This window comes from Phalacrocorax aristotelis, chromosome 7 (genome assembly GCF_949628215.1).
Source record: "Phalacrocorax aristotelis chromosome 7, bGulAri2.1, whole genome shotgun sequence".
NCBI lineage: Eukaryota > Metazoa > Chordata > Aves > Suliformes > Phalacrocoracidae > Phalacrocorax > Phalacrocorax aristotelis.
In genome coordinates this window covers 49,119,594-49,141,045 of record NC_134282.1, presented here as the reverse complement: position 1 = coordinate 49,141,045, position 21,452 = coordinate 49,119,594, and the positions used below count along the sequence as shown (strand labels likewise).

General features: G+C 43.3%; 1 long non-coding RNA gene across 1 annotated transcript; it reads right to left on the bottom strand.

Annotated features, from left to right (window-relative positions):
- Positions 1-953: 953 nt before the first annotated feature.
- On the bottom strand, positions 954-18,215 carry LOC142060431 (uncharacterized). Its single transcript, XR_012661727.1, has 6 exons — positions 18,141-18,215; positions 15,128-15,233; positions 8,417-8,659; positions 6,910-7,047; positions 5,945-6,146; positions 954-4,774 (listed from the first exon to the last, which is right to left on the bottom strand). It is a non-coding gene; the product is annotated as an uncharacterized LOC142060431 (long non-coding RNA).
- Positions 18,216-21,452: the final 3,237 nt, after the last annotated feature.

The following is a 21,452-nucleotide window of genomic DNA, read 5'->3' as shown; positions in this document are numbered from 1 at the left end:
GAACACCAAATTGCTCTGGGCCCAAGACCAGCTCTCATCCCAGCCATGGGACCACACTGACCTTTTAGACCTTCACTTTTGCTCCTTTGCAAATCAGCAATACTCATTGAGGCACTAGATGCTGCTACTTGTCTGCCATCTCAATTAGTAACTTCTTATTCTCAGAGTTGAAGAACATGGGCAAACCCCTGCCATGACCTACCTCTCTCCTTCGCCAGCCTCCCTGGCACATGCAGACCTTCCTTGCCTCATCACACAGAGTCTGGGACTTCCTCGCCATAGGTCTCGTGCTGCACCCTTTTGCTCGTTTCTGGAAGCAACTGCAGGTTTTTCCATTCGAAGCCAAAACATCCTCCAAATCCAGCAGCAACCATTACTACAGAAGTCACCGCGACCTCTTAATTCATTCAGCGGAGTCATGTCATGAAGGAACACAGTAGATTGCCTCTTGATCGTAGCTAGGAGGCCACTGATGCCCTGAGTTATGAAGACAGATGACATTAGTGCCAGTATTCCAACAGTATCTTGTGGAAGGGCATTCCACAGGTTAATTATACCTGTAAAGCTTTTCCTTTACAACAGTAGAGCCCAGTGAGTCTGGTTTGCCTCTGTAAAAGATGGTTGTCATATTACATGCAAGCCATTTCTCTAGCACAGACAGGCATTTTCTAAGATTAAGCTTTACAGGGAGAAGGAAAAAATTCTCTCAGACATACCCCTTTTTCTTAATTTCAACTATACCAGAAGCAAATCCAGCTCTATTTAAACTCACTTAGGGGATCGGGGGTGAGAGGAATTGAAGTATATAGTGCCCTAATCCCATTGTTTTCATATTGTAATGCTCTGGAAATAAGATAGCTGAGGGATGTTAGGAGGGTGCTAACTTCTGTATATTTTTGATCCTAGGTTCAGCCCTGAAATGCGAATTAAAAAGAACTTCACCACCACCACCACCACTTTCTTGCTCACTCTCTGTTATCCTGCATTTTCCACAGCCCCGAAGATGTAAGTCATTAGATAAATGACTGCTAGTGGAATGCTATAGCTGCAATGTAAACTATGACGAATAAATCCATAAAAAGGAAAAAATATATATCCCCCAGAGAAAAGTTCTGCTTTTCACATTTACATGTACTAGTTATCAGCTATTCCCCTTCACAGGGCATTAAAATACATGCTGTTCCCTAAGCCCTGATGCAGCTCTAACTGGACTCAAGCTTGGAGCTAAAATAGACCATATTTTACAAAGTGGTGCAATGTAGAACTGTCATCTAAAGATCTCTCCTCCTTACTAGGTCTCTCTAGGGCTTTCTCCAGAGAATCCTGCTTCTTCTTTATAGTGTCATCATTTATGTCTTTGTTTATTAGTGGAATGAACTTGTCAGTAATTGTCTTCCCACCAGCCAACCCTTGTCCCAGCTCCCTACATGTTCCTCTCTCCAGCTTAGGTCAGACACAATGGGGAGTGCTCCTGCCAAAGTCATTTCAACATCAGCCATTTAGCATGCTGCAGGGCGAGGAGGTCACTCCTGGAGCCTCTCCAGCTGCCTCCCGAGCCCGGAGGTCACTGTCGGGACCAGGGAACAGTGTCCAGGGTTGCGATGGTCATGTCCAGTGGCTCTGCTCTCCAAAAGTGGCACTGTCGAGATGTGAGGAAACTTGGCAAGCAGGTTGCCGTGCAGGCAGGGTGCCGTGCACACACACGTGTGGTCCCAACCCAGCCGAGGGGCTGCAGGAGGTGTCTGATGGCGTTCCCAGGACAGACAGATGCCGTGTGGCTCTGCAGAGCAAACTCCTGAGGTTTGCTGGCCTGGGCCGTAAGGTGCTGCCACGATGCTGGAAGCAGCTTTAACGCCAAAAATCCTGAGATATTAGGGTGGTTCTCAAATGCAAAGACTCACCTTTTGATTCCACCACTCTAATTCACCAGTTTAACCCATACACTGCCTGGACATATCCTACAGATACTTTGTCCTTCAAAAAGGACAAAGTTTACTTCCTCCTGACATTTTGCTTTTAACTCACAGCTTCTGCTTTCCAGGTTGCAAGGATACGTGAGTCTGACTTTGAGTTCTGCCAGAGATTTCCTTCTGCGACTTTTAGGTAAACCACTTTGGATCTGGCCAGTTGGGGAAATTAGTGACTAATAAACTCTTGCATAAAGTTGCAGCAGATTAACTACTCAACACAGCGCCCCATGGATCTGCTCCTCTCCTCCGAGGGGATTCGCTGTGTGAACGACTCGCTGCAGGTTAAGAAGTTTCTGCTTGTCAGTTGATCCATGGTAACTGTCTGTCCATGGCAAATGTGAGATAATTTAAGGGAGTTTAATCCTTTTTCTTTGCCAGTCCACATGATGAGTTCGTGCAGGGTGGTTAGTACACAGTAAATTCACACCGTAATTTACTGTGTACTAATTTCCCCAAGCTTTTAATTTCACAGTGTCTCAGTTTCCTCATCTGTAAAAGAGAGATAATAAATACTTTCCTTTCTGGCAGCAGTGCTTGAGATCCTTCAGCAGTAAACATAAAAGCAACCATTTTGAAATAGTTACTTACAGAAACTTAATTTTCGGTGTAAGCAGTTATTTGTGCCTGATCTTATACTACAGCAGCAATGGGAAGCAAACAAAATTAGAAAAGTAAATAACTCTACTAATGTGAAAAATAACTAGGCTGCTGACCATAATAATGTTTATGTGCAACTGCAATTGCAAACATTTTTAAAGCTTTTTCTTTCAGTCCACCTGTGACTCCTTTTAAAGGGAATGAAACTAAAATGGTACATTTGCAATAAAGACGCACTAAAACTTTTCTTTAAAAAGAAACAACACGTGTCAGGAAGGCCTAAACCTTGCATGTCTTGGGAGGCCCTAAACTTTTTTTTGACCAAGCGATGCATGATCAGACCCAGAAAACAGTGTGGTTTTTATTTCAGATTTTTCTGGACTGCAACAGCCCAAGGGTACGTGCTATAAACTGGAGGAGTTGGAGGAGACCCGTTTTTAAGAGGAACGTGGTTAGGTTTCTGTTTCTGATTGGAATGTTTGTCTTAAACTTTTCTTTGAGGGGAACGTTTCAAAACTAGTCACAGTTTCAATGATGGCTATATTTACATTGCAATCCCAGTGCCTGAGAATTGTCTTATTCTTTCTGATACAGCTGAGACATCAAGACAGAAAGACTGGCCTTTAAAAATTATTCTTCATACCGAAATTATGAGTATAGTATTAAAACCTAAAGACTGTTGAGGTCAGGAAGCAAAAGGAAAATCAGGAACTTATTTCATTAGCATCCATATACTGGAAATTCTGATTAACATATAAAAAGGAAACACTTGAAACTTGTGTATATGGATATAAGACTTTTTTTTAACCTCAACTGCTGAAGAAACTTTTAGATCCACTCCTGCTCTACTAACAAAGCAGTTTAAAAAGCAGTTTAAATTGAAAAGCTTTCAATTTCTTCCTTTTTTTTTTTTTTTTAATTCTTCAGGTATTTCTAAGTGATATATCACATAGGCAAAGAACAGTTAATTTCAATCATCGGTTGCCTCCTTGAGAGTGTTAGACCGTGGTGCAATTTAGCTTCGCTCTGTATCGTGGTACTTAACTGCCCTCCACTGGATGCGAGAAGCAAAGGCAGGGTTGCTTTTCAACTGTAAGAATCACGACAAAAATAGCAAGTATGAACCTGGGGTGTGCTTCGCTTGTTTTATCCATTCTCTTGAGTCTTCCCAGCAGAGTCCCCCCCCGAGGTTAGCATGGTTGGGGTTAATAATTCTGAGAAAATACAACTGCCAAGAAAATAATTCTCACTATGTCTTGGCCAAGTGACTGTAATAATGACTATCCTTTCGTCACAGTCTTTAGATGCAATAATTCTTAATAACAATATAAAGAGAAAGAAAGAGGGAAAGGAGAGAAGGAAAACTATGTTTTTGGGGTAAGTAGCATGGCCTAATCCAGTTTAGGACAAGGTAGGATCCTTAGAGCACGGGCTCTTACATTAGAAAGCACACAGGAATCTCCTTTGATGTGCTTATGTAATGGCTAATTTCTCAAAAGCTCACTGATTTAAAAAAAAAAAAAACCACACCCTCGCTAAGTGTTGACTGCAATAGCCCTAGCAGCAGCAGAAATTAGGCTGGCTCCAGCCAGAGATCTTGTCCATCTGCCCAACATTTTGATGCCTCAGCTGACTTGAATTAGGGGAGAATAACTTGGAAGATTTTTCAGTCCATCCAGCTCCAAGTTGAGAGAGTCATCTGAAGCAGTGACTTATAATGCTTAAGCCCATGCAGGGAGCTCCTGGTTATGCTCTTGATGGCTTTATTAGAAACACAGTGGTGGATCTGTGAGATATAAAAACCATCCAGGGGAGAGCCGCACCACCTGACCTCCTTTTGCAAGTAACAGAAATATTTGGGTGCGAGGGGAAGGAAGCAAAAAAAAAAAACCACTGAGAGTGCTCCACCATTCCTTTTACCTCCCGTCACCGTGCCCTTTCCCCCCAAAGACGCACGCCTCCCATGCAACACATGTTGGCATGAACTTTTGCTCCTCAGAAAATGGGATGACACACTTTTCCATGCAGGCAGGTGAGGACATTTCCCTCCAATTCCTGAGGCTTGGAGCTGAAGGCTGCCGCGTTCGATAAGGTTTAAGATCTCCAGTGCCTTGAGATTAAGTTTTTTGCATCTGGTGAGGCCCTTGACGGATGAGATGCACAGCTCTCATTTGATTGTCGTTCTCCACCACACTCGGAAAGCAGGGCTGGAAAGTTGGGTCGAAATATCTTTCAGTGCCTCCCCTTCTGCAGGAGCCTGACTTCTGCTTTCCTAGTTTTCTGCAGATGCCTCAGTCCTTGCGTAGACAAAACCCCACCAGCTTGGAGGTTTAGTTTGCCTGGCTAAAGACTGCAGAATTTGACCTCTGGAAGCTCATGATAAGTCCTTGCAGCTCTGATTTTGAGTTTAAGCTTTGGCCTGGAATAACAATGACTGTGAGGGAAGCAATAGGTTATGAGCTGGGTGAAATGATACCTGCTTCTTGCCAGAAAGACTAACTGTACTCAAGCAATTTCTGTCCTCATTTTCCTTTAAATAAATATATAAAGATGTTCAAACTTCCCATCTGAGCTGCAATAATGAAAATAATGTGCACATTAATTTGTATGGGGGTCAGTGAGTCTCCCCAGCTCAACGGTTTTCAAACAGAGTGCGTAGTAAGCCCATAAAACATTTATTTTTCATAATTTATGAAGCATTACATATTGCGAGCCCACAATGCCAGCTGACGTAATATGCAATAAATTTGAAATAACAAAACATTTCTCATGTGTTTTCCTCCTGATGTGACAATGTGGAACATAAATTTAAAAGAAAGTTGCCTTAGAAGACAAAAGCAAGGCAAAAGAAAAGAATGCTCTTAAATCAATAAATATTTATATTCCACCAATCATTTATTGAGCTGTTCCCCCTCTCATGGCTGCAGCTCTTATCTTTTTGAAGCCTCTTGCTACCCCTGCTTCAAAGCCGGAACGAAAGGCTGCTAGGGTGGGTCGCTCGTGCCCCTCCATGAGTTGCAGGGCTGGCAGCAGCAACGATGCCGGCGGCTGCTGGTGCAAGAGCCCTGCCTGCTGCCTGTCTCTCCTCAGCCGGCCAAGAGCTGCACAGTGTGGGCTGCCGGCAGAGCTGCTCGCTGTCCTGCTCTGGGAAAAACCTACCGAGTAATGACAGGCGGTGGGGCAAAAAAATCAATACCGTGTAAAGGTAATTTTCCTCCGTAACTATAATCATTCCTGTATTCCCTGGAAGAGTAGCAGTGACGGTCTTTGCACTTTTGAAGATAACTTTCTGGTGCTAATTTAGTAGGCATGCAAATGTGTAGTTTCAGGATTATAATACGGACAACAGAGCATTACAGAAAACACTAAAAACTCACCTACATGGCTATGAAAGCCAGCTGACAAATTCTCATATTACAGAAGACACCTTATGGGCTGAAGGTTGAGACTCAGCATCTGTAAAATTACCGGGTGACTTCTACCAAGCAACGAGGACCTGGTGCTCAGCACTATTTGGTTTCATTTGGTCTTGTTTTGTTCAATTCAGTGCACCAAAACAACGTCTCCTTCAAGAAAATGCTGCAATCCAAGGAAGGGAAAAAATGTGGAAGTTATTTAAATGCAAGAACGGAGTGAAGGGCAGAATAGGGTAAAGCAGTTCAGGGTTTCTGTCTACTGTCAGTACTCCGGTTGCCCTGTCATTTATAAATAAACACAAAAATATTTATAGATAGTGGAAAGAGTGCTTTGCAATGAACGAATGAACTTTCTAATTTCAGCTTTTGTAGTTGTGAGGCTTGGTTAAACTTTACATCAGAAGCCCAAATGAGAGGGAAAAAAAATATCCATATGAACAATTCCCGTCAGGAATTATGTGAAACTCAGTGTGTTGGAAGTCAGTTTTCCCAGGGAAGACACAGCACATCCACCGCAGCCGTGTGTGCAGGGACATCTACTGGCAGAACAGCCAGAGCTGGCCCTTCCCCTTGCTGAGTGCAAGAAGTCTAGCTTTGCACAAACATCAGTTTCAGTGACAGCAGAAGGTTTTGCCTCATCTAGTAAGAGAAATGTATATGGAGAAGGGAGGAAAAGACACTGGCTTGTCCCAGGGGTAAAATTAAGCTTCTACACAATATATCCCAGGGTAGGGTGTCCTTAGCTGAGCAACCCTGACTGCAAAACTATTCCAGGCATGCAGGGACTATTGCCTCTGGAGGCAATGGTGCAGGATGCTGGGCACATTATGAATCCCCCCATTTCCAACACTATTCGTGCACCCCTCTCCTGATGATTTGGCCCTGTGCACAGAGGAAACAAGAGTCAGGTATGGATCCAGCCTCACCGCAAAGTTCTCCTGCATTATCCTTGGGCACGGCAATGAGATTTAGCTGTCCTTCCCTCCCTCTCCACAGCAGTAGATACCTCAGGCAACCAGATGAAATGCTGTCAGAAGTAAAAGGCTCCTTGCCTCTTCTCTGCCCTTTAATAAAACCACAGGAGACAAGACATATTTAATCCCTACTGGAAAGATATGTACACCAAGCTGATTAGATAGAGCAGGAACCAGCCTGACCCTCACATTTGAAACACACTCTACCCTTCGCAAGACAGGATGAGGATCACAAGCCAGGCAGTCTTACTGTGGAGAGCTACTTAGAAGTGTTTGCTTTTCTCATCTCCAAATCAAGACAAATTTCTCAACTCCTTGTAGGAGTCCTGGTTCTATAACTCATAAATGGAAATAAGTGATTTCCCCCCACCCCCATCCATGTCGTCTTCTCCACACACAGTTTTCTGCCTTCAGGGTATCTGTTCTATACTTCCAAAAAATCCATCTGGTTATTTTACTGTAACACACTTACCAGAGCTGTAAGATCATAGAAAAAATATTTGAAAAGGACCTCTGGAGGTTTCTAGGCCAACCTTCTGCTTCTTGAAGCTGCATTAACCAGATCAGATTGGGGATGGTTCCGTGAAAGTCACCAAGGAGAAAAAACCCACCACTTCCCTGAATGACATGTCCTAGTGCTGTACTGCACTCCAGGTACAGAAGTTTAGCTCTAACGACTTGGAGAAATGGTCCAGCAGTTCTTTTATATCTTGCTATACTCCTATCTAATGATACATGTTGGACACTAAGTCTCAGCCAAGACAGACATTGCTCCACAGACTAATCTACAATGCATTTTAATGTACAGATCTTCAAAGGTTTCCTTTGTGAGCAGTGCTTTGGTAATTGAATTTCTACTTGAAGACATATAAAAATAAATTATTATCATTTGAAAGTCAACTCAGACTCTATATGACACATATGAGACAAATCCCCTCCCAACCTGTCCATTTTGTCAACTAGAGATGCTGCGTAAGTTAACAGCAGCTGGCAGAGCTGGGGTAAAATAGGTTAGACCTGCCTCGGAAGAAGCTATCTGCCCTGAGCTGTGACTAACCAGGCATTTCTGTTTGAATAGTCAGCTTGCTGGGAGAACAGAAATGTGACTAAGCAGCAGCATTCAAAGTCAAGTTTGTACCTGATTTCAAAACGATCCATTAGATTAATAACATTTGAGTTTCAGTCCAAACCATCTTTTCCTCTAGCACTCCCCCACAGAAAGGCCACAACTGAGCTAAATCCAGACTTTTAGCACACCTCTTCCAAGCAATGGGGGAGTAGAAAGGTTGAGAGGGGATGACAGGTTGAGCAGAAGAGTTGGGAAGCAAGGGAACGTAGAGCTGTTTTGATGGATACATTGACAATGAGATATAGTCCTAAGACAGGACTCTAATAAATACCATGGACATATGTTATCTTTAAGTCCCATTTCAGTGTCATCCACCCTAGATATACTTACCTTCCCTTTGATTACACAGGGTTTTCAGCATTTTTGCAGGCTTTTCAAAAAGGCAGTTGCTGAAATCCAGGCAAGTGATTCTTTAGAAGTAAAGCACCTCCAAAGTCTTCCACTCAGCCAACATTATGAAGGTCAGAAAATGTTACTATATGAACATACTCCTTACAGTTATATACTTCATTTAAAATATTTCACCTGCCTTTATTTTTTTCTTTCTTTTTTTTCCCAGTCATTACACAACATCTGAAAGATAAAAGAGGAAAATCATTTTGTTACTTTAAATACTTATCTCAAGCTCTCATTTCAACTACATTAAATACATGTACTGTGCTAAAAAATGCACATGGGAAAAAATCCCAAGGATATAGATAAGAGATTGTGAGAAGAAAAAACAGAAAACAACAACAGAAGATCATAGAAGAAGTGGTGTCTAAAAAATGAGAAACAACAAAAAAAAAGCACAGAGCTGTAGCATGGTAGAAGAAAAAATAAATATACCACATAATTTATTGCAGGGAGAGTTCTGAAGAAAATGTCTTGTGAAATAAATATAATGCTCATGAGGACAAGAGATCTCATTCATATCCAATCTGTCTTGTGTAAAGAACTAGGCAATAATGTTCAAGTAAGTGAGTCACTGCAAGATCTCCCAGTTCGGCCGAAGATTGCTCAATAGAAATAATAACAAGCCACAGAAAAAAGACAGTGTAAGTACAGGTGGGAAAGGGATACAAACTCAGAGAAATAAGTACATACAAAATACTGAGATTGCTGTACAAAGTAAAGGCATGATATGTGTTCTTCTTTATCTTGCAGACTACTTTTCCTTCTGTGCCTCTTTGTGACAGCGAAGATCTGCTGGAGTGCCCAGGCTGACAGCCTCCCTCTGCCTGCGCTCGAGATGGCACAGACGTAGGCAAGCTGGGTAGAGCGTGACTTACTTATGGATCCAGAGTCAGGGCTCTCTCAATGAAGGACCTTCAACTCCATAGACTGTTCCTCATAGTGAGCCGTGACGGTCTGAGTCCCAAGAAACCTCCGGTGCCCTTCGATGCCGCCACCAACCTGCTGGCGGAGGAGCAGAGCATCTGCTGCCAAGCAGATCAAGGGGGTGGTAGCTCAGTACCGAGGTGCTTAGGTAAATGAGAATGATATATATTTGCCATGCAGTGGCTACACCTAACCTGGGGAATAATCTTCAGCGTATGTCCATGTGGTCTTCCATAGGCAGGTGAAAGGAGTTTGAAGATGTGGCTGACCAGGGCTGCGGTAACCCTTGCAGTGCAAAGGCCTGTTAGCCAAATTAGGAGAGCTCTCCATCTGGACCAATGCATCCTTGGAAGAGACTAGCTTGGGAAGGGCAAGAACACCATCGCACAGAACCGAGACTGTTCAAGCATGGTGTGCTTGCGCAGGGACTGAAGGTTTCCTGCCAAAGGTGGTGCAGACCTGCCCTTGGCGAGAACCGAGGGCACAGTAACAACCATCTGCTTGCAAACTGGCACTAAGTGCCTGCTGGTGGGGCCGGATTCAGCCTGCCTACACGCAGGGGCTCTCGCGCAGTGCCTGCAGAAGGTGTCTGGGCACTTTTTTCAGTCAAAGGAGAAAAACAGACATCTTCAGCGAGTGATTCATCGCTCTCTAAAATCTGAGCCTTGTGGGAACATTTCAAAACACACAAGTTCATTTCCTCCCAAAATGCAGCAAAACTTGCTTTTATTTATTTTTTGGTTTTGTTAACTGCTTCTCTTGCAGGTCCCTTAAAATATTTGAAGGAAAAAATGAAGGAATTGAATATTTTTGGCATAAAGCTGCTCTGGCCATGGGATTCCAGTTTTGACAGGGGTGAGTTGGGAAAGGAGAGGGAATTAACAGGAGGCAGAAGGATCTGCTGATGACTGCATCTGAACAGAGCTCTCTCCAGTCCAGGATTGCAGGTCTAGAGCAGAAACCTCCTCGTGACTGCTGGTTTTAGTTGCTACAAATGTTTGCATAGACAGGCTAAAATGCAGTAGGAAGACTGTTTTGTCTGTTCTTGCTTCCTTCTCTTCCTCACTTGCTGGAGGTGAGGCAGCAAGGAGAGAGCAGCAGAAGTAATGTGAAAACCAGTTGTGGGGAGAGGACAGGGAGGATGTAGGGGATGGACCAGGATCGGGAGGGACAGGACATCCGCCTGCAGCTATCTGACATCTGCAATGAAACCATCCTCACCCTGCTGTCTCCCAGCTCTGGCTGCTGGGTGGCCCAGCACGTGCAGGAGCAACCAGTTGGAGACTGCATTGTAAATTTAAAGACTAAGAATTTCTGATAACCCGCATTGTTTTGAGAGAAAAAGGCTATTGAGTCACATTTGAAAAAAAAAAGTCCTCTTGTCTACACAGCTCTACACTTTTTTCAATCTAAATTTGGAGATTTGGCTACTGTGATTTTTTCAGAATATGAGATGTGGGTGGGTATTTTTGTACAGGATAATGTGTATATAAAATGATACAGATTGTCGCTAGAGCTAGAAAGATGTTACAGTGTCAGAATTGTGAGGAGAACAAAATATGCATTTAAAGACTAAGATGTAGAGAACAACAACACTGCCTAAGTGACCTGACCAAGGCTAGAGCATGAGTCAGTCACGGAGGCAGGCAGGGAACTTGCTTCTGTGCTCCAGGTCATGATGCACGTGCCTTGGATTTCACTAGCTGCAAAAACCTCACCAAAAAGGACCCGGGGTAGGGGTGGGGGGCAACAAATGTTCCCTTTTCATGAAGAACATTTATTGAAGCAGTTCAAACTGCTATTATGGAAAATTTTCCATAGGCTTTAGGTGCAGACAGTAGAGTGTTTGATAAAAAAACAGGCAAAGAAACTGTTGCCTGTAGGTGTGACTGTGTTTGTTTTAAGTGCTGGGATGCTCCTTAGTGGGACCCCATGGCCAGCTGAAGGAGTCAGCTTGGGTATGTGCCTGCACAGGCTGCAGCGGCCAGGATAAGCGTAGCAAGTAAATATGGTGATGGCAATTAAAGGGACACACCAATGCCTCTGAAGCACCTGCTATCAAGGCAATGCATTTATGGCTGTGTGTCAGCATACACAAAGCTACCTAAGGACTTTATAAATGCAATTAGTGGATAATTTTTCATTTCATAACTCTGTAAGATCTCCCATCCTGTTTTTCAGCCATTACAAATGTTTTCCTGGCAGGGGAACATTGCTGTGCTCTGTACACAAACTTTGGATGGTCTTATTCTTTCAAATTCCAAATTGAGGGGACACTGGGCTATATTGTGACAGCTCAGCTGAAGTCAATGGAACAATGAAAGCCTACACAATAATTAAGAGAGTACCTCAAGACATTAAACTTATCAGCCTGACTCCTGATATCATGGAATTAAATAAGAGAAAGAATAAGCATTTGCGAGGTCTTGTTACAAAAGAGGTGTTGCTGTCTTCTGACTTCTACTCATACCAAAAATCCCAATGCCACCTTACACAAGTGACATGAACACAAGACAAAAGAAGCAAAAAACACAGCAGAAAAGGAAAAAAGATAGCATTCATTTTTAACATCCTGATTTTTTCAGACCGACTTCATGCTTTTAGAGAGCTCTGTGATGACAATACAAACAGTAGCTCATTTCTCAATCAAATTCCACCCACATCAGTGTGTCACACTGGTGCCTGATGAGCAGGAAAGGGGTGGTGATGGGCTGTTATATACCCAGGGGCAAGTGGAAACACAAAAACACAGGTACTGCAAACTCTTTTTCAAACTTTCTTCTTCTGCCCTTGCCCTCGATGCAGAGCCGGACCAGCAGAAAAGCAGGTGACCAAGTCTTTTGTACAGATACCACAATTTTTTGAAACTTTGGAGGCAAGGATTTATACACTTACATGTTTAATTATACGTTCTGATATGTCTCTGAAATAAATCCAGTTACTGTGATGATTTCTGTCTTGACAGTAGGTAAACGGAGGCTGGCTGACCTGATCTGCCCACAGCCACCCAGTGTGACTGCTGGGACTGAGCTCCGAGTCCCTCTCCCCCTGCACAGCCACTGCACTGCTCTTTTTCAGGGCATAATTACCACATCAGTAATGATGAGAAGATTTTATTTGACTGAGAAACTGCTCTAAGTGCCCAGCTTGCAGGTTACATCTCACCTGCAGGAACTTAGAGGCTATACGAACATTTGATTTCGTGATTCATTTAAAGTGATACAAAGTGCTGCTTTGAAGCCCACCCCTTCCCCTTCCCATCCGATGACTGCACAGTGAGTGGAATTACACTCAGCATGTCACACTCCAGTGGACAGAGATGGTTTGTAAAAGCTGATAAGCCTTGTTAGGGTTTGCAACTTTGTATGAACTTCAGTGATAAATACAGCGTTCGTGAAATGCCAAATACTGCTGGAATGTTGGCGTGAGCACGACAGAGATTACAGCTAATGTGGGAGCGCGTAGGTACACTGTGCAGTAAATTACAGTCATGATATGCATCCACTTTCTGTGAAAAATGCTGGGTTTTGAGCCAGGGGTATTTCCTGTAGCACAGTAGACAGGGAACTAATAGAGCTAAGGACATGAATTAAAATTAATGAAGCGAGAATGGTGTGATGAGGATCCCGCATGACTATGGAGGGAAGTGATTGTCAGTATTTGTTCATGGCCCTTACTGGCACTTTACCTGCTCTGGTGAGGATGTGTGTTTATGGACACGCCCAGCCAATGGCTAATGACTAGACAAACTCCTTTTCCCTTTATTTTAACAAAGAGATGACAACCCCAGTCACTAGCAAACTTTCAAATTGTCTTCCTTCCTTTTTTTTCTAATTGATCAAAAGGAATTTCAGAATTATGTCCTGCACGCAGATGAAAGCAAGGTTTGATGTTCGGAAGTGCTAAACTTCTCCGCTCTGACCTGCACGAGCAAGATGAAGAAGAATTTTGTCTTTAGTAATTAACATGACAAATAACTGTGAATGGGAACTAGCTGTTCTGAATGGCAGGGTTGTCTTCTGCTTCAGGGTGAGAAACCCAGGGCCACGATACCGGGGATCTATCCCTTGCTTCTGTCTGACTTCTAACAGGTTCAAAAATCTCTGTCTCTCACCTGATGGAGCCAAGAACTGGGGCTGGTCTCTTGCAGGAGCACAGCACCTTTGAATGCATGCTTGCTACAACCTGTAAGATATTGTGGGGGGGAAGAGTTGATTGCCCAGAAAAAGGATAATCACCAGTGGCTAGATTAAAGATATTTCATGAGTACTGCCTTTCATGCTGACAGTTCTGCTATAATCATTCCCAGCATACCACTCTGCCTCTGACGGCATTCATCTGTTGCCAATTGCCTTGTAGTTACATCGCGAGTGTGTTAGTTGGGGACTCTTCTTTTGTTCTTTGTTTTTACAGCCCTCAAACATAAGGGATCCTATGACTGGGGCCCTGAATGCTTTGAGACACCTAATAAATAATTGTTAACGTTCAAATACCCAAACTATGCCTTGAGTATCAGGAAGACTGCATAGCAAGAAGATAACGGATATTAGCTAATTGCTATTGAGTGACTTGCATGCAATAGGCCATGGAGGCTTTGCTTTGTTTTCTTGTGGGTTGTTGTTTGGCTATTTTTTAATTACAGAATGGAAATGCATTGCATTCAATTGCCAACTTGATACTAGATGGCTCCAGCAGAGAGTCCTAAAACTTACCAAGCCGTAGAAATAGACTGAATAGGGTTAAGCTGTATTGTCAGTGTACAGGGGGACTTGTACTGCTGTCTATGCTACATCAGCTCTGTGCAAGGTATTTGTATCTTCAGCCATATCATTTTGGCTTTGCTCACCGGATCAGTGTTATCTACAGGAGACACTCTGCATGAATGCAGCAATCCCCACCTTGTAAGTCTTCCCTTTCTGCTGGCTCGTGGCTGGTGGAAAGCGAGCAGCTCCTGAAATCCTACCCCAAGTTGCTGCTAGTAGCAGCATCTGTATAGGTCTGTGGGATGAGAACAGAATCCTCCTTGTCTTTCCCCAATTAAAACTTCATCACCAATAAGATAACAGTGCAATAGAAAAACACTGAAAGCTGTTCTCACTAGCAACCGACATGACCTCTGAGCTCAAAAAACCCAGCTCCCTGTTCTTCTCCTGTTATTCCTCTATAGCCTCACCCATGGTGCCCATCAAACAATCAGTCACAAACCCCATCTGTCAACATGGGGCCTGCAGTTCCTGACTCTGGTGTTGTATTACTGAGACTCTCTGTAAACAGAAGCACTTTGAATGACTTGTCATTTCTTACAAATTGCACACGGAGAATGAAGGCTACAAGGCTGAGTGACATAATTGGAAGACAAAAATTACAAAGGCTCTTCTCTCACTTACCTTGGCAGTCTTAGAACTAAGCTAGATTTTCACACGCAGTGCCAGTGCTGATCAAAGCTGCCTTGTAAAGTTTTTTTTCTTGCTTATTTGCTAGGCACCCTTGATGTTAAGCAAATTTACATCGGGGTTGCTTTATGCATCATAGTCCTGTATACTGTGATGTCCAAGTACTCCCCTTCCAATGGAAGTTACCAATCTTGAAATTTAGTGTGAAGCCTGACAAAATACAAACTCTTAACATTGTATTTGGTCGCTTAGTTTGTTTTTACATCTTCTCGCTTACATGTTCTCAACCCCTTTTTTCATCCCCCTCATTAAATAAAATTAACAGTACCTTGAGGTCTCCACGTCTGAAGATCTTGGGGAAAATCTCCCCTCTCACTTTCAGTCTAGCCAGTCACATTCGCTTGAAGTATCTCTTCTTTACCGCAGTCCTGTCCCTGGGAAGCAAAGGTCACAGTTAGACTAAGTGTCCAGATGTCAGAATAAAGGTACCACTCTTGTTTAATGGAGTGTGGAGTCCAGAGAGATATTTGGGATCTAGCGATACTTCCAGTGGGTCATATATTCCATGTATTTGTCATGTTTTCCACCTAAACAATATAGAGTCTAGCTAGATGCCACTGTGAAGGGTGGCTGATAGCTATGTGTAACAAATAATAAAAGAAAGCAGAACACAGTAACATTACCAAGAAATTACTTTGGCTTCAGTGGTGGTTTTTGTGTCCTTACGTGTAATGCCATAACAACATTTTTGGCTTACATGAAAAAGATGCAAGACTTTTGTAAAGTAGACGTCAGCACCACTGAGGGCTTAATTATATAATGAAACATTCTCGAAGCCCTCACATTAGCCCACTGATGCTTAGTGGAAAAGGCATTACCTAGCAACAGTCACCAACAAATCATAGGAAAAATAATAGAGATTATATGATACATCACTCTACAGAGTCAAAATTGGTAGCAGGATGTGCTTGCCCTTTCATTTCATGCAGAAAAATCCATTGTTTACAGGTGTTAGGGTGTAAGGGGTGCATTTTGGAGAAGAACAGGCCCATTGATCTTTCATTAAAAAGTAGCCTTTAAAAGAAGGCCAAAGGTAGAAAAAGACATGTTAATCTGGCCAGAGATAGCAGGCTACAGCACGGGCATGAGAAAAATTACCTCTTTTATTTTTTTTCTTTGTTGTCCTCAAAGAAATGACTTCTCATACGTTATTCATTCTCAAGTGCTTCGTTAGTAGGATGAACCCAGTTTGTAAACCAGGGCTCTTGGTCAGCGCTTGAATTCCCCAACACCAACGTCCTGCCTGTGACTCGAGCGAGTTACGTCAAGGTATTCAGCAGCATCTGGAGCACCAACCTTTGGTGGCCATTGCCTCTGTATTTTGTTTCTATTATAGTTTTGTGCATTACTGCAGTGGAAAGGACTGGTATTTAAGAGAAAGAGTTATTAGAACCAGCCCCATTTTGTAAATGCAGCTAGCAGAGAGCTGGGTTTTATTCCGAATTATGCTTTGTTAACAAGTTGTTAACTAAGTTCTCACTCCAGAATATTTAGAGCCAGCTAAATAATATGTGTCAAACCATTGATCTGACAAGTTTCACAACTTTTTTTTTTCCACTTTAAATTTCAAATATCTATTCAAAAAATAGCGTGTTTAGTTTTTTTGCTCAGCTTTAATTACTGGCGACAGCAGAGGAGGGAGAAAGAATAAAGCCGAATGTACAGATCCCAGAAGGAGTTTGCCATCTCTGACCATTAAAGGAAAAGAGAAAAAAACCCAGCATCTTCCACCTGGAAACTAAGTGTACTTAGCATGGAGGTCATGGGAAGAGAAAAAATAGGAGTCCTCCCAGTGGAGGAGTCCTCCTTTGTTGTTGCTTTGCTGATCACACCTGTAGCTGGCTCCTGTGGCAGAAAACCTTGTAAAACAGGATTATTAGACTAAGGCGAAAGTTCTGCAAGGGTGCAATGTTTGTTGGGTTGGGCATAATATGGCTGGCACTGAGGACAAAGGGAAAAGCTGCAGCATAGAGCTCTGCTCTTTATATAGAAAGCTGTTCAGAGGCAGGTGGCTTAAATGCACAGGATTGTGATTTTGAGGGATGAGACTTCGACTTTTGCATGTGTGTATGTATACAGACACACATGCACACATCTGTCAAGATCTGTATTGAAAAGTAATTAAAGTGTTTCTGGTTTCCCTGTGCAATATTCAGGCAGTCAGCTGGAGCTCAGAGCTGCATGTACAGAGTCCCCCCATCTCCACTCATCTCACTTATCAGCCCCAGGCTCTGGTGATGTTGTTAAAAGCCTTATCCGTGAGACTGCACTTAGAACTACACTTTGGGAGTCGTCCCATATCACAGAGGGAGTAGCAGGATTTCTATGTGGAGCTGAGAAGTAAAGGTGTATTTTCTAAGTGAAATACCTTAATCTAGCTTGCTTAATACATCTGAAAACCCCAAGGTAGGCATAGTCTTTTAGCAGGTCCAGTTATAGAGAAGTTTAGGTAAGGCCATAACCTGCTGTTAGTAAAGACTTGTGCTCTGTGACAATCTTCTTTCCCTCTTTCGGAGATCTCAGACCGAACAGGGCTGTTGTGAATGTGACGCTGCTCAGTGCACGTTCAAGTAGCACAACTGGGTTCCTACCAGCTCCCTAGTAATTATCAGGTATACACGAAAGAGCCAATCAAGCACCCAAAAGGACAGGCTGCCCTCTGCTCCCCCCCGGGTGCAGCTGGCTCCTTATTTCAAGCACAATCTTAAATTACAAGGAAAAAGGATTTGCTGCAGAAGCAATGTTGTTTGGTATTAAAAAAGATTCCTCCTTCCTTCTACCACCTCCCCCCATCTGCTTTTCATGTTTTATACAAAACTTGCTGCTCTGAACACTCCTGGATTTTCTCCCCTTCTAATAATAAAGAAGCGAATCTGATGTCTCCCACTGATGGCTTCCTAACCTTCAAAAGCATGTGTTTATCATGAGTTTCAGCTATCCAAAATAGTTTTGACCTGAGGTTACAATGCAGGCTCAGACTGCTTCGAAGCAGGTTAAATGGATGATAAGCAAACATTTCATTACAGACCCTCAGTTGTTGTAAGGATGTGCAAATCCCTGAGAAAGATTTTCAGCATATCCTCCAGAGCAGCATGGTGCTTTGGACCTGGGAGGTTCACTCAATCAGAGCCCTGCTGTCACTTTGCAAATATCTCCGCTGACTGTGCCCTGCATCATCACTTTGTGAGGCCCTGGGCAAGCTGCCGGACTGGGGAGAGATTCCTCCCACCTGATGCACTCTGAGGGCTAAGATTTTTTAAGTCTTAATTGAAAACACTCACCTTTTTGCTGTCCTGCTCCTTCTCTGGTTTCTGCCTGAGTGGAGGAGTGTGGAGAGGTGCTGATGGAGAGTTGGGTGGCTCTGGGGGAGATCAGTTCTCCTCCCAGCCCCAGCCCACTGCATCACAAGTGGCTTGGAGCCACACGCATCCAGCAGTTTCAAACTGCCTGCCAGCTGCACCCTAAAATCATTCTGAGCAGCACTGTGCCAAGTCCACTGATTTATTGCTGGACTACCTGTGTCTCGAGACTGCACAGTCCAGGGTGCACTATCACACAGCCTCACCCCACCGAGGTGTGGGCAAACAGGCACTGCTGTGAAAGCAATGCTCATTTTGCATCTTGCTTACAATAAAAAGACAAAGAGATGATGGTCCTAGTAGCTGAACACACCCCCATCCTGATAGGCACCTATACAAAGCACCAGGTACTTTGTCTCTCTCAGTTCCGTGTCTCCTTCCTAATGTAATCTAAACAGCAGCGGCACTTCATAGACCACAACTCACATTAATCCTGGGCGGGGTGCCCTGCCATGGGCCAGCTGTCCAGCCAAAGGCCATGCCCCAGTTTCTTCATTCCCACTTTTCTTCCACACCCACCCAGCAGAAATCTTCTCAGGGCGAGGGCCTGAGCTAATTAATGGCAGGGAAAGGTCAAGCCTGAGAATTTGGAGTGTGTCTGAGACGGGCACCTCCCATGACTCCAGTTCCAGCAGCACAGGGGATGGGTGGGTGCAGACCACTGTGTGCTCGGTCCATGTCCTTGCTGAGACATCTGCCAGCTGCATCTCATCTCCAGTCAAGTCGGGAGGCAGGTGCTGGCCCAGTGCACCATCAATGCAGTTGTGTGGGCTCGGTTGCATGTGGCCAAATCAATGTTCAGGCAGACCCATAAACTGGGTCTTTCCTTCCCTTGGTGACATTAAAGTTGCTGCCTGAAAATGTTAACATCCCCTCTGGAACAGAGAGAACAACGTGAAGGTTTTCTTTCCTTCTCCAAGTCAGCTGGCAATTTAAGGACCTTTAGCTTTAGCTTCCAGGTTCATTATTCAGCCTGTGGACAGTTGTTCTACAAGAAGTCTCAGATAAATGTATGACAAATATTGCACTGCTCTCAGTGAAGTTTCCCAAATCCCTGATTCCAGCCTAACTGCACCAAGGCAATCAGTATCTCTGCTCTGCAACTGCAAGAATGACATGCTGATACAGCTGTGTCATCTTGCTTAGTTTTAGCTGTCTTTAACAATTACTGGCTTCCACAATCCTCCTTCTTCAGCCCAAAGCATTCCTGGTGTAGGGCTATACATCGCAGTGTTGAGTATGACCCTTTATTTCTATGGTACTACTGGGGTTAGCATGGATTTACCTATTTTTCATATGAAAAGTGTGCAGGTATATGTCTAATTATGCTTTGCTAAGTATGAAATGTCCTTCTATTTAGCAGATGCTTGGGCCCTACTTTGACCTAACACTGAGTGTTTCAAGTAAACTGCCAGCAGCCCCGTCAAACTGTTGTGGGTAATTTGGAGTATGAAATGTGTTAAATTATTCAAAGAGCTGAATAAGCATAAACAGGCAGTACAACAGGAGAGATATGCATACCCAGCGATGCCGGTGTGACATTTAATACATCATATTAGCACTCCTGTTAGTACAAAGAGCTGGATGCCTTGCACAGCAGCCTGCAAATTCACAGGCAGAAGACAATGTAACTGCATTTTGCCCCCCAAATAGCCTTCCTCCAACTGTTTCTCTTTGCAAAGCTAGATACGGCTCGCCTATAACCAAAGGTGAAAGTTGGGAAGCAAAATTTGATTCCTCCCTGAAATGCAAGGTGCATGAGGTCAACCTCACCCACTTTTGCTTCACGCTGGCATCAATCATCCTGCTGATAGCAACTGTCTGATTTAGAGCAGTGGTGTAAAGCAAGTCAGAATCAGGCTCAAAGCCGTCTGGTACTGGGAAGCGGACCCCTCGACAGACAGGCTCTGCTTAGTAATAGAGCTACCGCAGCAGAGAACACACACATAGGATCATAACACATGTCTAGTTCAGAAATACATATAAGCCCCCTTGTCCTTGTAAAAGCTGACACTAATTCAAGACAAACCCCTGCATTTTACCTACTGTGGAAACAGTCCATTATTTCTTATCCTTCAAAACAAAGAGTATTTTCAGGTTATGGAGTACTTCTGAGATCTCAAGGGATTACACTTCAGGGGATGAATGAGACGCTTCTGTAGTCAGGGTTTCATGATGGTGAGCAGCAAGGGGGAGGTGATACTCTCTACTTTGAAAGCTTTTTCCCATTCTCAGAAAAAAACCCAAAACCAATCTGCGCTGTGGACAAGTTTGGACTTGGCAACCTAATCTTTATTGCTTGGTTTGTCAATGAAAATAAAAATAAAACTTTAAAAAAAATCCATACAGCCAACTCATAACAGATAAATGGAATGATCCCTCCTGAGAGCAGGTGGAAGCCCTAGCAATGGAGTTAAAGTAGCCTGGACAAAGCACTCATGGATGTGAAAATACTGTCAGCAGCGTGCCTGGATCAGCAAGGGATGGACTAGCTGACCTAAAAGGCTTTTCCTTGTCTTTTTATTTTTCCCTTTTTTCTTTTTTCTCTCATTTTTTCCTCCCTACAGTTTTAAGTGAGGGGGTGTGGGGCTGTAGAATCACTTTGTGCTGGGGGGAACTCTAATTTTAAATGGTTCTGAAGCTAGTTTTCTGGCTGCTATACTCCCTTATCTTATAGTCACCATCTTCCTTCTGTGGTTTTGTTTAGCTAAAAAGTTATCTTCTTCTACCATTCTCTTAAAAGGCTAAAAGAGACATTGGTACATTTTGCCTATTCCTTTGGGACAAATATACTGTCTCTTGGCTCTCCTTTTGCTTGCTTCTGAATTCCATTTAGCTTTAACATGGGGCTGATGGGTCTAACTCCATGAAAAATGCTTACTAGCTTTGTTATCACGAGCGCTTAGTGATAGCAGAAGGACCAAAAAGTAGATAGCTTGGTCTTCAAATGCTGAATGGGAACTTGGAATATAGGCACTTGGAAAATCTCCATTTGAATTTGCAAGCTGAGACAATTTTTGCTCCTTTTGGAGTGAACTATAGAAAAAATATTAAATGTCAACTTGCCAAAAACATAACCTCTGCCTACAAACACAATGGAGATGGACAAATACTGTGCAGGGAAATGTCAATTCAAATTTAAATCTTAATACATATTTGGGTTTTGCAAATATTTTAAGACATACATTTTCCCAGGGAAATAGCCAACTTGTATCAATTATTTAGGAGTGTTTG